The 16,520-nt window shown below is 39.0% G+C and overlaps 1 pseudogene; it reads right to left on the bottom strand.

The window, feature by feature from the left end:
* Positions 1-471: 471 nt before the first annotated feature.
* On the bottom strand, positions 472-16,382 carry LOC140521113 (synaptosomal-associated protein 23 pseudogene; annotated as a pseudogene).
* Between the last annotated feature and the right edge of the window lie 138 nt (positions 16,383-16,520).

Raw genomic sequence — 16,520 nt, 5'->3', positions numbered from 1 at the left:
GCTACTCTGATCAAGACAATGTTCCAGAACAATTCCGAAGGACCCATGATGAAAAATGCTATCCACCTCCAGAGAAAGACCTGATGAACTCTAAGTGGAGATTGAAGCATACTTTCTTGCTCTATTTTTCTTGCTTTTTTTGGAAACATAACTAATATGGAAATGTGTTTTGCATGACTTCACATGTGTAATGGGTATCTCATGTTGCTCGTCTTCTCAATGGGTAGGGGAGGGATTTGGAGAGAATTTGGAACTCAAAATTAAAAAAAAATGAAAGAAAAAATATTTTTTAATTTCCACCATTTTAAAGCCTATAATGAAGATGATTCTCCAAGAGAAAAGACTAAGGGTGCTTTTTTTGCAGTGTCTGGCCAAGTTATTGACTGCTAGTCAGATACATATTGTACAGGATAGGTAGAGAAAATGCAAAGGAATTTTAGGGCAGTAATTAGGAAGAAAGTATTAATATTCGGAAGCACCTGTGCTAAGTGCTGGAACATAGACCAGAGAACAAACAATCCATTCTTATAAAGAGTTTTACGTTTTAGCAGTGGGGATGACAAGTTTTTAAGTATTCAGAATAACTAAATGCTAAGTAGTTAAATATAAGGTAGTTTGGGAGGGAGGGCACTAGCAGCTGGAAGGCAGGAAAGGCTTCTTATAGAAGTGATATTTGAGCTGAGTCTTGAAATAAGAAAACAATATATCTGTAGTTACCTATAGAATATATAAAGGAAAGTTGCTGGTTCTGGAAAAATATGACCTCTACACAAAGAAATGCTGATGCCCTTGAGAAGAAATTAATAAACTTACAGAATGCGTTATATTTTGTTTGTAATCCATTATCCCTAAAAGTATGAAATAAGTCAGTGTTGAAGCCATTGGTATTTCTTTAACTTACTGTGGTAGCAGAGTCATGAAAGTTAACCATTTAGTGCTGAAATGTTAGAATGTAATTTTTCATGTTTCAGGACTACATTTCCCTCACTTTTCAGATAAGGAACCAGGGCTCAGGAGGCGGCAAGAGTTGACAAGGTCATATATCTAACCAATGACAATGTCAAGACTCAAACTTAGGTCTCCTATCTCCCAGTTCAACACAATGAAGGTGCTTCTCCTTTAAATGCTAGCGCTGGGGAGCCTCACCCTTACTGTCATTCAGAGGTGGCAAGGGGGGAGCTGCTGCTACTATTCTCTCAGGGTTCTTTCTACTGGGTAACCTTGAGGGTAGATTACACTGGTAAATATTTGACAACCAGCTTTCTGGGAGGGGGAAGGGGAAACTTGCAAGACACTTTAAAATTTAATCTGCATTATTCACATTTTTCTATCATTTTCTTAAGTTTAGACAATACAACAATAAATCTAGCACTGATTTGTAGAGTTTGCCAATTTCTGAGTTGTAAATGCTCACAATGATAAACAAATCAGCTTTCTAGAAAAAGTTCTGTCTTCAGTACTACCTGAGGAGCTAGGTTTGTACTGTCTCTCAACAGCTTCAAACTGTTTCCCACTGGTTCTCACAGCCTTAGCTAACTTTAACTAGTTGATGGCGTAACAAAGAGTTGTTACAGAATCAATACCCCCAAACTGGGGAATGCATTCTCCCCTTGCACACACAAGGTCCCAGGGGGACAGTGAGCTCAAACTAATAGTGATGTGAGTGGAAGGAATCTGTGTTGCAAAGTGGTAACTTGGAGCTTGTGGTAACTAGAAGTCCTTTTCCACCTAAAAAGAGTTCTTGATGAGAACTCCTAAGTTGTGGCTATCTGTTGAGGCTTGTAGAGTCCTAAAGCTGACTTCCAATTGCATGTCTAGCTTATCCTTGGCATGTCCCTTGGCTCCTGATGCAGAAGCTGCCATCGACTACTGCTGCTCGAGCTATCAGCTTCAGTGGACACTACTGCCAAAAGAGATGGGATCTCCAAGCCTTTTGGAAGTTCACCTGGTCAGTTCCCTCCCTGAATACTAGATTGCCTTTCTCAGGATGCCTTCTGTTTGAACTTGGCATGTCTCGCTCTACTACTTAATGGATGCCTTGTCTCCTACTAGTCCATTTTCTCTGGTAACATGGTAACATGGGAAAAGGAAAGAAGTAAGAAGGCGCTCTTTCCTCTCTACTATATTCCCTCTCAGCTTTCTGGAATTCTCAACTCCTGTACTGGACTCATCTCTCACTTGACTCACAGGCCCCGAACAAGCTTGCTGCTTTCATATATAAGCCCAGGAGGAGAGATTTGATTTTTAATCAATCACATGATATTTCCTATGTGAGCCATCTTTTTTTACCTAGATTTAAAACTCCTCTGATCCTTTCAAATTGATTTAAGACTTGTTCAAACCTAATTTACCTTTGATTAATTCAGTCAAAGTGACTGGATCTTTTGTGATTAATCTTATAATTTTTTATAATCACTTGATTCCTAATGGTTAGCATCTGTAAAAGCAAGGACCCCGACATACACAGAAGGATCTGCTGTACAGGTTCTTTGATCTGCTTTTCTGAAAGGAAAGGCAACTTTTAGGGGTTAATCAATTAAATCAAGCACCTATATCACTCACTTAGTTTAGGGGAAAAAGTCAGCACCCTGGACTTCAGAGAAAATACAGAGAAATCAGAATCAACAGAGAGGGCTTCCAACTGTCTGATAGATCAACAGACAGACAACTGTCTGATCGCACATACCTAGTTACCAGATAGAGAAGCACCAACATCTGGGTTTTCAAAGGGGAAGAAGTGCTGTTTAGTGGCTACCCAGAGTCTCATCTGGCCAAACAAACACTTCCAATGAGTAAGTACCAAAGTAAAACCTAACCTCAGAGTATTTATACACTTTACAGAGCCAGAGAGCATCACAATCCCTGAGAACCAGTGCCTCATTAACAAAAGGTGTGGGCCTTCCTATAAATCTCCCCTAATCAAACTCCCCTTAATGGGCAGGCCTATTAATGGATGGGGAAGATCTTTAATCTCATTAGCATTACAGCATTCCTAAAGTTTGAGTTTTACATGTTTTTCTTTGAACAAGTCTTCATCAATCTAAAAAGATTTATACCTCATATATCCAGATAACTGACACTCATTTATCACTAACTGACAAGTAGGACCAGGAGTCCTAGGATTAGCAGTATCATCTAGATCCCTGACTCTGCTTCCAGCCCAGCCTGTAGCCATCATCCAGAGATGCAAACCCTGTGGAGAAAAAGCTAGCCATGCCTACTGGTTGGTTGTTGTCCTTCGGCTTCGAAGAGGACCAAAATGATATCACCACTGTACAGTGAAATTTAGGTGTGTCCAACTGTGGCTGATCAGACCAACACAAGCTTGGAATGCTCTACCACAGGTTGGGCACAGATAGTCCATTTGAATATTAGGGGTGGATATCCCAAATTTGCTCATCCTGCATTTACTTTGTGCTGTCTCAATTCTGCTTTGCTCAAAGAGCACAGCACCTTTCCTTATGTGGGCACACCATGCTGAGCAGTCCTGTGCCAGTGTCTGCCATGTTGCAGTCAAATCCAAAGTTATTGAGAGAGACCTTGAGACTGTCCTTTTATCGTTTCTTCTGGCCACCATGTGATCACCTGCCCCATTCAAGTTCTCTATATAATAGTCTTTTTGGCAAGGGTACATTTTGCATTTGAACAATGTGGCCAGCCCATCGGAGTTGTGCTCTCTGAAGCATAGTTTGAATACTTGGCAGTTCAGCTCGAGCAAGGACTTCAGTATCTGGTACCTTATCATGCCAGGTGATCCTCAGAATCTTCCCAAGACAGTTCACAAGGAAACGATTCAGTTTCCTAGCACGGTATTGGTAGACTGTCCATGTTTCACAAGCATATAACAATGAAGTCAGCACAACGGCTCCATAGACCTTCAGTTTGGTAGTCAGTCTAATACTTCTCTCCCAAACCTTTCTTTAGAGCCTCCCAAACACTGAGCTAGCTCTGGCAATGTGTGCATCAAACTCATTGTCAATGTGTACATCCCTGGAAAGTACACTACCAAGGTAAGTGAACTTATCCACAGCATTCAAAACTTCTCCATTTGTTGTAACTGATGGTTCCACATATGGATGGTGTGGTGGTGGCTGATGGAGCACCTGTGTTTCTTTGGTGTTAATTATTAGGCCAAAATTAGCACAGGAAGCAGAGAATTGATCCATACTTTGCTGCATCTCAGCTTCAGAGGCTACATTGAGTGCACAATCATCTGCAAACAGAAAATTATGCACCAATACTCCCTCCACTTTGGTCTTGGCTTGTAGCCTTTTCAAATTGAAGAACTTACCATCAGTATGGTAGTTGACCTTGATGTCATGTTCACCTTCATTGAAAGCATTTGTCAACATGGTTGAAATCATGCTAAAAAAGCATGGGAGCAAGCACACAGGCCTGTTTCACTCCATTGGTGACTGGGAAGGCACAAGAGCTTTGTCCGTTATCCAGAACCCAGGCAAACATGCCATCATGAAATTGACATACAATATTGATGAACTTCTCTGGGCAACCAAATTTTGACATAATTTTCCATAAGCCCTCACAACTAACAGTGTCAAAGTGGTCAGATCTACAAATGTTGTGTACAGACCTCTGTTCTGCTCCTGGCATTTCTCCTGGAGTTGTCAGGCAGCAAACACCATATCGACTGTTCCTCAGCCCTTTCTGAAGCCACACTGGCTCTCGGGTATATGCCCATCTTCCATGTGAAGGATCAGCCTATTAAGGAGGACTCTAGCAAGAATTTTGCCAGCAGTGACTAAGAGAGAGATCCCCCTGTGATTGCTGCAGGACAATATATTCCCTTTACCCTTATAGAGATAGACAATGGAGGCATCCTTGAACTCTTAGGGGATAACCTCCTCTTGCCATATAACCTGGGAAATTTCAGTCACCATCACTATCTCAAGCACTACCTCCCCTCAGACTCTCATGGAGATAGTCCAGAACCCTGAACCAGGTCACCTACCCTGCTTTTAGTCTGGCATCTGCTGCCATCATTGAGGGGGGCAATTACTATGGGAAAAAGGGATCCACTCTTTTGATAAGGTTGAAACCACCACCACCAACCCTTGACCAACTTCCATCAAACGCCCAAGAGGCCTAAAAATGGCAGCACTGCCCTGATCATTGGTTCTACTTCTAGTCCAGCCCCCCAAAACACTTATGATAGGAGGCAGTCTCTGTGGAGATGTGACTAACCAACTGCTTCTGTGAACCTGCAACCCTTACTTATTTAATAATGATAGCAAAAAGACTGGAAAAAGAAATTCATTGCCACCAAAGTTGTTGGCACTGTCATATGGTTCAACATCAGAAACAGATATGGTTTTATCTGTGGAAATTACATTAAAGAAAATGCATTACCATTTGCTTTTCTACCATACCCTAAGCTTCATGGGGCCTTTCCATCTGATTTCATGCTAAAATGTCCTATGTGTGCTCTCTCCCCCATTTCAATGTGAGTTCTTTGACAGTTGGAACTATTTTCACTTTTGTATTTATATCACCAGAGATTAGTATAATACTTTGTGTGTAGTTCTTAACAAATGCTTTTTCCATTCATTCATTTCATTCCATTCCATTCAATCATCTTGTTTTTGTTAGTCATAGGAAGGTTTCTTCTTCTTTTTCAACTAACACTAGTGGTCACTGTATGAGACTATGGAGTTTTTCAAGACTTAACAAAAAATAAATAAAAGTTTTTATTATTGTGCCCTAAAAACAAATAAATTCCCAAATATCGGTACAAAAGAAGTAAATAGCCTTCAAGGTGGCATGGTGAACAGTATTAACTATTCTTTCTCTCCTATGAACAATATTGTATTATGTACTGTTTCCATTTCAGCATTTAAAGAGTGTCTTGGACTGTTACTTAATTGATGTGAGAGTATATTTTAGCATCATAGATTTGAGGTTTGGAAGGGACCTTAAAGATCTAGTTAACCATCATTTCACATTTACATTTTAACCCAAAGAGCTTAAATGGCTTGCCTAAAGTCACACAGTTATTTAGTGTCAAAGTTACATCAAATATACAGGTCTCTGGACTTTTTGTCCATTGCTATTTCCATTATGCTATAGTGCTTCTTATATATATACTCTAATTAGACTATAAGTACTAGAGAAGTGGTCACCAAGCTTTTTCGATCACACAACTCATCAATAAAAAATTTCTGAGCACATACCCTTCATATATGTTTACTCATTTGTAGGTTATACACATTACTATTGTACTATTATATACATTATAAAACATACACAAAAATTGCTATTAAAAGATATAAAAAGCTTTCAAAATGTTTATTTACTTTTAAGAATATAGAACCCTTTTCCCTCACTTTCTTATTAATACTATTCTTTGTAAGAATTATGTAATTGAATGTTTTAATATTTTTAAAAATCTTACTTTAATAATTTGTGATAGTGACTTGAGAGTCTGTTTCAAGGTTCTAGGTTTAATGTCTTTTAAAGTATGGAGGAAGGATTCACCCTGACTGGTGAGAACCCATCAAATCTAACAGGTCCTCCTTTACTATGTACTACTTTGAATATCTTCCTGACATGCAGACTTTCCCTCACTTTTCTTTTTTCAAATTAAAAAACGTTAAGAGTTTCTCATATGCCAGGCACTGAGAATATAAGCAAAAAGAAATACAGTCCTTGCCCTCAAGGAGCTTACCTCCTTTTTAAAAAAAAAAAATTTATTATTAGTTTTCAACATTCACTTTTATAAAATTTTGAGTTCTAAATTTTCCCTCCCCCTCTTCCCTTCCTCCTCCCCAAGATGGTATGCAATCTGATATAGGCTATACATGTGCAATCACATTAAACATATTTCCACCTTAGTCAAGTTGTGAAAGAAGAATCAGAATAAAAAGGGAAAACTATAAGAAAGAAAAGAAAAAGGGAAAATAGTATGTCGATCTGTGTTCAGACATCATAGTTCTTTGGATGTTGTTAGAAGTGAGCCCATCTAACAATCCCCCAACAGTGAGAAACATGCTCACCTTAAACAAAGGACAATAGCTGTTGTGAAATTAGGTAAGCTTTTATTAATCTTTGCATCCATTCCCCTTGAATGGATGGGTAGCCTCCCCAGTAAGGTTACAGGACGATTACAACACGTGCAGAAAGTTGGGGCTTCTTGTACTGTTTTCCTAACTTTGGATCTCCTGCAATACTGTCCCCTGGCCATGTGACTCCATGATCTCCTCTCTGATAGGCCCTTTCTCACACAGCTCTTTGGGCCTGAGCATTAGTTTCTGACCTCTAACCTGTCCATGCTAGGTCACAACCCTTATCACCTAGGAATGTGGACAACAGAACTTTCTTACTTCAGACAGATGTAGACAGCATTTTCCATCATGAGTCTTTTGGAACCGTCTTAGATCATTGCATGGCCAAGAAGAACTAAGTCTAACAATGTTGGTCATCACACAATGCTGTTGTTACTGTGTACAGTGTTCTCCTGGTTCTGCTCACTTCACTAAGCATCAGCTCAGGGAAGTCTTTCCAGTTTTTTCTGAAATCTACCTGCTCATCATTTCTTATGGAACAAAAATATTCCATAACGTTCATATACCACAACTTGTTCAGCCATTCCCTAATTGATAGGCATCTCAATTTCCAATTCTTTGCCACCACAAAAAGAGAAGGAGCTTACCTTCTGATGGAGGAAGACAATATATAAAAGGGAGTTGAAGAGATGGGGAGAGGGAAGAAGAGGAGAAAGAACTCATGTAGAGGTATGGTGGAAAGAGAAGTCCAGAGATGAGCAAGAGCTGAGCATAAATATGGTTGGCTTGGGAACTTCCTTGAAATGGAGGTTTCAGGAAGAACTGACCAATCAGAGAAAAGGGGCTACAGGAGTTATTCCAGGATGAGAAGGTTGAAAGAACACAGGCATCTTCAAGAGTGAGAACTGAGTGAGTGAGATTTCTCTTGAATCCTATGTTTGTATTTCAAAGTTTCTATACAGTTCTTTAGTCAGGAATGCTTGGAAGTCTTTCATTTCATTAAAAGTCTCTTTTCCCTTATAAGATTATGCTCAGATATTCTAGATAAGTTATTCTTGTTTGTAAGTTTATATTGTTCTCTGGAATATCATGCCAAGATCTCTACTTTATCATGGTGGCTCCTAAATCTTGTGTGATCTTGACCATTTGTCCCTTAGTATCTGAATTCTTTCTATTTGCAGCATTTTTTCTTTGACCTGAAAGCTCTGGATTTGGGGTATAATGTTTCTGGGAATTTTTATTTTGGTGTTTCTTTTGTGAAGTGACTGGTGAATCTTTAACTTTGCCTTGTGGTTCTAAGAGATCCAGATAGGCTCTCTTTTTGGTCAAGATTTTAGGCAGTCCAGTGATTTTTAAATTTTCTTTCCTTGATCTGTTTTTCAAGTCAAGTGTTTTTGATATGAGATATCTAATATTTTCTTAGTGCTTTGATTTTTTTTAAACATTTCTTATTACTTCATGGAATCCTTAACTTTTAGTTGGTCCATTCTAATTTTTAAACAGTGTTAAGTTTTTGTATCTCTTGTGCTAAACTGTTAACTCTCTTTCAAGTCTTTTTTCTGTAGCTTACTTCAATTTCCCCTTAGTGAACTCACTTTTTCAATTATTTCCTCTAGCATTCTCATTTCATTTGTAAAATAATTTTTAGTTCTTTTTAAAAGATTGTTGGCATATCTCTTTCAAGAATTCTAGTTGAACTTTTGAACTTGTACTAAAGCAATATTTTTTCCTTTGAGGTTTTCCCTGTAGATGTTTTGAAGTCATTGTCTTTTTCTAAATTTGTGTTTTGAAGGTCTCTGTCATCATAATAGTTTCTTATGATGGGATACTTTTTTTTTCTATGTTCACCCACTCTTTAAGCCTAACTTCAGACTTCGTGTTAAGGCCAGGCTTTGTGCACTTCTGGAAAGAATGGCTAGGCTGTGCTTGGTTTTGCTTTATTTTCTTCTTAGGTCCAACTGTTGCTTTCTTAGATTACTGAATATTGTGTTAATCCAGTATATCTCAGGGAAAATTCAGGCTAGGAAAACGTGCAAGCTTTCAGTGTACCCAAAGTGGTCTAATCATGATAAAAATCTGATTGTTATCTTTCTGTTCCAAGTTTTTGATTTGAACTTATCAGTTAACTGTGGAGCCACCCTCTGGATCCACTCACAATCCCTGTGACTTCTCAGAATAAATCACCTTTCTCTCTCCATTCATATCTTATATGTGTTGTCTCCCCCTTTTAGTATGTAAGCTTCCTGAATATAAGAACTGTCTTTTTATTTTATACATTCATTTAAAAAAAATTTTGAGTTCCAAATTCTCTCCCTCCTTCTAGCCCCTCTCTCATCCATTGAGAAAGCAAGCACCATGATACCCATTATATTAGAAGTCATGCAAAATATACGGGAAATTTATTTTGCACTATTACACATGTATAACCTATATCAAATTGTTTGCCTTCTCAATGAGGGGAGGTAGGAAGACAGGGAGAGAATTTGAGACAATTTTAAAAATCAATCTTGAAAATTGTTTTTACATGTAATTGAAGAAAAATATTAAAATTTTTAAAATTCCATATTAGTCATGTTGCAAAAAAAGCAAGAAAAATAAAATGAAAAAAATATGCTTCAATCTACACTCAGAGTTCATCAGTTCTCTCTGGAGGTGGATAGCATTTATCATCAGGAGTCCTTTGATACTGTTGTGGATCATTGTATTGATCTGAGTAGCTAAGTTTCACAGTTCATCATTACACAATATTGCTGTCACTGAATACAATAACCTCCTGGTTCTGCTTACTTCACTTTGATCCCTTTATATAGATCTTCCCAGGTTTTTCTAAAAGCATCTTGCTTATCCTTTCTTATAGCACAACAGTTGTTTGTATCTGTCTTTATTTGTGTGGAAAGTGTTTTGTAATTGTATTCATACAGTTCCTGGGTATGTTTTGGCAGGCAGATTCCCAAATATTTTATATTGTCTATTCTTATTCCTTCAATTTCTTTTCCTTTTCTTGTTGATACAGCTAACATGTCTAGTACAATATTGAATAACAATGTTGATATAGGACATCCTTACTTCACTTTTGATCTTATTGAAAAGACTTCTATTTTATCCCCATTGCACTACAGATAAATTTTGCTCTTGGTTTTAGATAAATAGTTCTTATCATTTTAAGAAAGTTCCATTGATTCCTATGCTTTCTAGTGTTTCTATTAAAAGTGGGAGTTATATTTTGTCAAAAGTTTTTTTCTGTATTTATTGAGATAATCATATGATTTTTATTGCTTTTGTTATTGAAATATAAATTTTGCTTATCATTTTCCCAATATTGATTCAATTCTGGTTTTCATATAATCTCTATACATTCTGCTGACTTCGCCAGTCTTTAAAGAAATGTTAATGTTTAACCTGTGAATTACATACAGTTTCTCAAAATGATATTCACACTGAAATTAATGGGAATGCAGGTTTGTAGTGGGGGCATTATATAAATATTATTTATTTTAAATCACAAAAAAAGTGTTCCCACAGGATGCAGCATGAACTGGGATCACAAAATGCATGTCTACATGGCAATCATTTGGAGAGAAATTTAGTTCCTTTATTTAAAAAAAGTTTTTCTGTTCTTCATTTTTAAGATTTTAAGATTTAAAAAAATCTTAATCTCTAAATCCAAATAATAGTCAGTGGATTATTTACCACCCTTACCTTAAGGACTTTATTTTGTTTTTGGTCCTGACCTGTGATTTCGTCTGTGTAGAGAACCCCCAGTACTAGACAGATACGCAAACATTCTACAACTTAAATCCTCATAAAAAGATGCTCTATATTGACATGTTAAGTACTTGTCCAGAGTTATTTAAATTGTCACTGAGTTCACTTAAATTTTCAAAGGGAATGGGAGGTGACAGAACATTTTCTCTTTGTAACTTTTCCACAGTGTTAGGGCCCATGTCACTTTTACTGATATAATAGAAGCAACAACAACATAATTCCCCCAAACCTCACATTTCCTCTCTACTCCCCTCCCTCCTCCAATGCTGTCTTTTTGGTAATATTTGAAAATCCTGAAAGCAAGAGTCTGCTTAAAGTGGAACAAGAAGGATGTACAACAATTTTAAGGTTTGCAACACAATCTCAACCTGTATATTGAGGAAGAGAGCCTCACAGGGAAGACTGAATGGTTTATATCAATCTGCTCTCAAGGTAAAAGAGCAAGAATTAGAAACCAGTTAGTAGGGATCTCTTTCACTCCTTTGACTTCTTCCCACCTTTTTGTTTAGAGAGGGTTGGGGCAAAAGCATTTCAAACTCTGAAAGGTGGTGAGTCAGAAGGAACTGGAGGAAATTGTAGATGAAAGAATTCCCAGACGAAGGCAGCAGCAACATCTTTAGCTGTCAACGAGTTTCTTTGCTCTGGCACTGGCAATGTCAATGCAACCTTTGTTAACATCAGTCTTCTCAGTAATCCTATTGGCCTGTTCTGAGAGTCAATCGCATTCATTGTCCCTCTCTATAGCCTTTTTTTCAAGTTCCTCAGGATACTGCCCACCTGAGTCAAATTTTCTTCCTTTTCATCTTCTCTGGCAACATTAGTTATCTGTTTTATGTTTCTACCACTGGCTCCCTCTTCAGCTCTTTGCTAAGGCTGACTGTCATACAACTTGGCTGCTTAGAAACCACATTATAGGTGAGTAGTCTCTGCCTTCAGTCCATGTTGCCTTAATGGCTTTACCACTCTGAAAACTTGTTGACTTATTCCAAGGGCAAACACAAAGGCCACAACGGCCTGTGTTAAGGTCTTCTCCATCTCTTTAATGTCTTTGTTTATTTGGTCCACATCTCCTATGTGGTTCAGTTTTTCCTCTTTTTCATCTAGCATAGTGATGGTTTTGATGCCTGCATCCTAAGACTCAATGGTTAAACCTGGGATTTTCCTTCTGCTTTCCAAGGACTCATCAATCATCTGGTGAGCTCTTAGCTGAATTTCTTCTACTGACAAATTATCCATGATGGATCAAAATTCTTGGCAAGCAAAGAAATAGGAACTGGTATATTCAGGTGGATTCTATGTTCTTCCCTTTCCAGTCCTCCTTAACCAGCACTTTTTCCCAATGATGAGACCCATCAGGGCTTTATTTTTTCAATTTAAACAGAAGACACAATTAATCGATCAAACATTTATTAAGTATTTACTGTGTGCCACGCATTGTGCTAAGCACTGAGGATACAAAAAGAGGCAAAAGACAGTCCCTGTCCCCAAGGAGCTCACAATGTACTGGGTGGGTGGGGGACACACAGGGAGAGACAGCATGAAAACATATATTCAAAGCAAGTGATACACAGGATTAATAGGAAGTTAACTAACAGGGATAGCACTAGAATTAAGGAGGGTTTGGAAAGGCTTCCAGTAAAAAGAGGAATTTTAGTTGGGAGTTAAAGGAAATGAGGTAGGTCAGAAGTAGGTAGAGACAAGGAAGGAGAGCATTCCAGCTCTGGGGGACAACCAGAGAAAATGCCTGGAGCTGAAAAATAGAGTGTGTTATTAATGAAACATAAAAGAGGTCAGTGTCACTAGATTGAAGCTGAAAAGGCTGGGAACAAGTGAGCTAGGTAATGGAGGTCTTTGAATACCAAACAAAGCATTTTGTATTTGCTCCTGGAAGCTATAGGTTGTCAAATGCCCAGATTATCAGAAAAAGCACTGGATTTGGAGTCAAAAGAACCAGGTGTGGTCTTAGATCAGGCATGTCATCTCTCTAGGCTCCAGTGTTCTCATCTGTAAAAGTAAGGGGATTGGAATAGATGACCTCTAAGGCAGAGGAAGAGCTAGGGCTGAGACCTAAGGTTGGGAAATTTGCCCCAGACCAGGAAATTTAAAGAGCAACCAATATAGCACTTGCACTTCTCTAAGAAAAAAGATATCTGCCCTGAGCTGATGTAAAAGAGGAAACCAGTCTCCTCACTGCTGTTAGCAATAGTGCTTCAGGGATGACCTCAAAGAACATTCTATCTAGGTAGAAAAGAGAGCAAAGCCTCCAGGCTAATTCAGGACAGCAGCACTCTTGCCCACATTTCACTCAAGGAGAGGGAAACTCTTTGCAAAGTAAAGAGGTGGAGCACATATCCTGGGAAGAGAGAACAGTGCCTTTGACCTGACAGAGGGCCATGGGGATGTTTTCGGTCACCCTATCCTTTTCTTTGAAGGCAGCTGAATTTGAGAGTTGGAAGGGACCTTAGCAGTCATCTAATCTGACCATACCCATACACAAAAGGAATTCCCATTAGAACATCCCTTTCAAGTGATTAGTCTGTCATTTTTTGGCAAATATGACAAGATAAAAACTTGACATCTAAAATATACACAGAACTACGAAAGGTAACTGGGTAACAGTTCACAACAGATAAATGAACAAAGGACATGAAACATACAATTCTCAAAAGAAGTATCAGAAAATGTTAACCACTTGAAAAAATACTCAACTTTACTAATAATCAAATAGGTGCAGATTAATACAACTTTTAAGGTACCACTACACATGCCCATCAAATTGGCAAGGATACTGTGATTCTGGAGAAATACGTGTACCGCTGGTAGAAATGTAAACTTGTAGAATCTTTCTGGAGAATACTGTCAGTATCTAATAAAAGTTACAAACAATATTCTGACTCAAAAATTCTAATGTTAAGTATACATTATTCCTGAAAATGTTATTAAAAATGACAAAAAGCAAAATGTTAAAAGTTTTTCAAAACAGCTTTTTAATTGCAAAAAATAAGAAGCAACTTAAATGTTCAACAGCTGGGAATGTTTGTAAAAGAATAGTACACAACCCAATTAAATAAAAATAAATATGGAAAGACCTTTATAAAATAATGCAAAGTGAAAAAAGCAGCATAAGAGGTATAGAGTACACTAATTAAAACATATAAAAAAGAATGAGAATGAACAAAAAATTCTGATGGGGACTTAGAATGACTGAAAGCGTTTTTGCTATTTCATGTTGAAAATTGTTCATTTAAATGTAAAGCTTAATTGATTTCAATGTTAGGCTTTTAATACAATGTTTAAAAAAACTCTACCAATTCAGATTGTTCTTTCCTCAATTAATAAACTCAATTAACTAATGAAGTTTCTATTTTGTTGAGTCACCCAGGGAGACTGGACAGCTGGCCTTGGAGTCACCTTTTCACTTTGTAACCCTGAGCAATTCACCTAACATCTCAGTCCCCTAGTCCCCCTAGGCAACTCTGAGAAGTAGTTCTCTCACCTGGGAACTCCTTCCACCGACAAAATTGTGGGTGGGCACAAAAAGATTTTTTGATATTATATTTTATTTTTGTAAATAGTATTTTATTTTTCCAATTACATGTAAAGATAGGCTTCAGCATTCATTTTTAAATAAGATTTGAGTTCCAATTTTTTCTCCCTCCCCTCAAGAAAGCAAGCAATCTGAGGTTATATATGTGCAATCATGCTAAAGATATTTATTAGTCATGCTGTAAAGGAAGAAACAGAACAAAAGGAAAAAACCATAAAATAAAATAAAATAAAAAATTAAACAACCCCCAAAAGTGAACTAGTACACTTCTTTCTGCATTCAGACCCCCAGAGTTCTTTCTTTGGATGTGGATAGTATTTTCCATCATGAGTCTTTTGAAATTGTCTTGGACCACTGTGTTGCTGAGAAGAGCTACGTCTTTCAAAGTCAGTCATCAAACAATATTGCTGTTACTGTGTACAACCGTCTCCTGGCTCTGCTCACCTCACTCATCAGTTCATATATGTCTTTTCAGGTTTTTCTGAAGTCTACCTGCTTATTGTTTCTTATAGTACAATGGTATTCCATTACATTCATATACCACAACTTGCTCAGCCATTTCCCAATTGATGTATATCACCTCAATTTTCAATTCTTAGCCACCACAAAAAGAGCTACTATAAATATTTTTATACACATAGGTCTTTTCCCCTTTTTTAATGATGTCTTTGGGATTCAGACCTAGCGGTGGTATTGCTGGATCAAAGGGTATGTGCAGTTTGATTGCCCTTTGGGCATAGATACTACATTTTAGAACCAAATCCCAAGACTAATTATTTTAGTAAAATTCAAGGTTCTTTTTCTCCTTAGAAAACAAACCGAAACGACAGAAACTTAAGCTGTTTATTGGTGACACTTGTGCTTTTCTAGGGTTAATAGATTTTCTCCACCTCTGGGAAGAAAGTAGGCTTACCTGAGGGGAGAGGGGGGAAATAGGTGGCGGAGGGAGGAGTGCTTGATGACGGTGGCTCAACAAATGACAAAGGGATCTATTAGCATGCTAAGGAATCTGCTTTAGAATCCGAAGTTTAGATGACAGCAATTCACTTAGGGCCTGCTTAGAGTACACAATCCATCAGCTCAGCATTCCAAAAAAAAAAAAATTTAGAAAAGTGAAGTATTTCACAGTAGAGGAAGTGGTAAAGAAAGAGGAGGATCCAGGAGGAATATTTGCAATGCAAGGGGCAGGATTTAGGTGTTGAATAAGAAGACTTTCCCCTTCCTTGCTGGAGAGGAGTAGCAGTCCAACAGTTTTGCCATGGGAAAGGAGTGCTTTTAGACAAAACTGCAGGTTCTCTTATCCAAAGGCAGCAAGCGCTCGTTAAGCCGGTGGGGATGAGATCACCTGCGTCCCCGCACGTCTCGTTACCTGACCAGGTGATGGAGGGATTTCTGCCTTGTTAGTCCATCACGACCACACGAAATGACAGTGCTTACTTACCACGTTTCCACCATATTAGGGAAGGACCCATACCCACCTGGAGCAGGTAAAGGGCAGTCACCTGGCTTACCTCTGTAGCGGGGTCGGAGGTCATGGACACTGGTCATCTTCCTCCGTCTTCACCCTAAGCCCCCCCAAAACACTAAGCATCAGACCTAGAAAAAAAAATCTACTCGTAGGTGCCCCTGGGCCCGGCCCCAGCCCGGGGTCTTAACGAGGGCACGGGTCCGTGCCCCTGCATCACCTTCTCTGGGCCATAGTCCTCCTCTATAAAGGTGAGGGGAGCGCAGAGTGGGAAGAATATCCTGAACGATTTACTCCGAAGGTTCCTCCCGGCCCTAGGTGGCTGCGGCGACGGAGCCCCGGCGGGAGGAGGCCTCTGACACGGACGCTGCGGACCCCCGGCAAGTCGCTTCGTTCTCTCATCTGTAAAATGAGCTGCAGAAGAAGATGGCAAACCGCCGCCCTACTCTGCCAAGAAAGCCCCAAATGCGGTCCCAAAGACTAGACGCGGGAGAACCTTAGCCCCACGTGCCCTGGGGGGGCGCACGCGGGCCCGCCCTGCCCGACCCCACTCGGCTTCGTTCTCGGCCTTCTGGGAGGCGTAGGACTACAAAACAGAGGATCCTGGGTAAAGGAAGTGCGAAGGCAGAGCGAAGCACGCTGGTCTCCGCTCGGAGCGCTTGAGAGCGGCTGGCGCGTGCGCCCGGCGGGGTCTCGCGCTCTGCAGGCTCGCGCCCCTTCGCCC

This window comes from Notamacropus eugenii, chromosome 1, assembly GCF_028372415.1.
Source record: "Notamacropus eugenii isolate mMacEug1 chromosome 1, mMacEug1.pri_v2, whole genome shotgun sequence".
Lineage (NCBI taxonomy): Eukaryota > Metazoa > Chordata > Mammalia > Diprotodontia > Macropodidae > Notamacropus > Notamacropus eugenii.
The sequence above is the reverse complement of the archived record's forward strand: the minus strand, read 5'-3'. Positions and strand labels throughout refer to the sequence as shown.